Below are 1459 nucleotides of genomic sequence, written 5' to 3' on the forward strand. Positions count from 1 at the left end.
TGATAGCCCACAAGGGTTCAGCATACTAATTCTTTCCACTGTCTTACTACTATTTTCTCTATGTTTTGATTTTTGGAACACTTTCATATTGTAAAGTTTTCTTTATATTAAAATAAAAGAAACTTTCAAAAGGAGAATAGGACTCCTTGGAAACTAATCTAGGAAGGTTAAAAAAACATTTCTTCCAAAAGGTTCTGGATCTACCTCAATAGCTTTTGCTTCTTGTTCTTTTGTTTCAAATTCCACAAAGGCAAATCCCTTTGGATCTCCGGTTGTCTTATAATGTGGTATACTTAATGAACAACATTGCCCTATTTCCCAAATACTCATTCAATCCAGCTGCAATTAACATTTTTGGAAAGTAAATGCTATAATAAATTAGAAGCAATATTAAATATGTAAGGATTTATACTCAGGAGGTCAATAAATTTTTACTTTATTCTTAAAAAAATAATAAAAGAAAAATAAAAAGAAAATGAAGAAAAATAAGTTAATATGCTATGCCACTCTGAACAAGCCTGATCTTGTCTGATCTCAGAAGCTAAGCAGGGTCGGGCCTGGTTAGTACTTGGATGGGAGACCACCTAGGAAGACCAGGTGCTGTAGGCATAAAAAACAAAAAATAAAGGATAGTCAGCTGACAAGGTCCTTGCCTAAAAAAAATTAAAAATAAATAAAAATTTTAAAAAATCAACAGAACATCATTTAACTGTGGGACAACCTCAATTATAACTGTAATCCCCAAAGAAAAAGAGAATTGGAGACAGAAAAAAATAAAAACAAAACAAAACAAAACTAGACTGAGTAAATGTTAGGATCTAATTGGCTTTATTAAGGGATTCATAGAATCCTGTCTAGCAGGTAGAAGGGAGCTCCAAGAAGTTGTACAGAAATGGAAGGATTTCACAGTAAGAAGTTTGGGGCAAGGGAGTTTTCAAAGCAAAAGAGAAGAAAGCATTATTTTTTTGCTGGGATATCTTCTATTCTGAAGACAAGGGACCAGCAAGGGTTTTCATCATGCAGACGACCTCTTCTTCATCTGTGGGAGCTGGAGAGGGCCACCTGACAGATTACCTCATCGGTGTTGAGCAGAAAACTCCAGACTGGTTGATTAAGTTTCTGTTTCTGGGAGATATTTAAGCTACAATTAAATCAGGTAGTAGGTCTAGGTTTAGTATCATGGGCTTTAGCCCAAGTGATGCCATTTTGGGCCTGTGGTTTTTCCCTTTAATGTTCCGTTATGCACTGATGTTTAGGATTTAGGTGCTAGAGAATTATTCGAGAAAATCAAGCTGATGAAAAACTTGGATCAGATTTGTAATTTTGAAAGGTGACTCTGGCTGTTGTATGATCGAGAGTGTGTCTAGGCAGGGAAACTAGAGGAGACTAGTGCCTTGATCGAGAGGATTTGAGTCAGGAGGCAGTAGAGCTGGAGGGAGGGGTCCAGGCAGGGGCCCTG

General features: G+C 36.7%; 1 pseudogene; it reads left to right on the top strand.

The window, feature by feature from the left end:
- Positions 1-489: 489 nt before the first annotated feature.
- LOC118612190 lies at positions 490-609 on the top strand (annotated as a pseudogene).
- The last annotated feature ends 850 nt before the right edge of the window (positions 610-1459 follow it).

The sequence above is a fragment of the Rousettus aegyptiacus genome, unplaced genomic scaffold, assembly GCF_014176215.1.
Source record: "Rousettus aegyptiacus isolate mRouAeg1 unplaced genomic scaffold, mRouAeg1.p scaffold_m13_p_15, whole genome shotgun sequence".
Classification (NCBI taxonomy): Eukaryota; Metazoa; Chordata; class Mammalia; order Chiroptera; family Pteropodidae; genus Rousettus; species Rousettus aegyptiacus.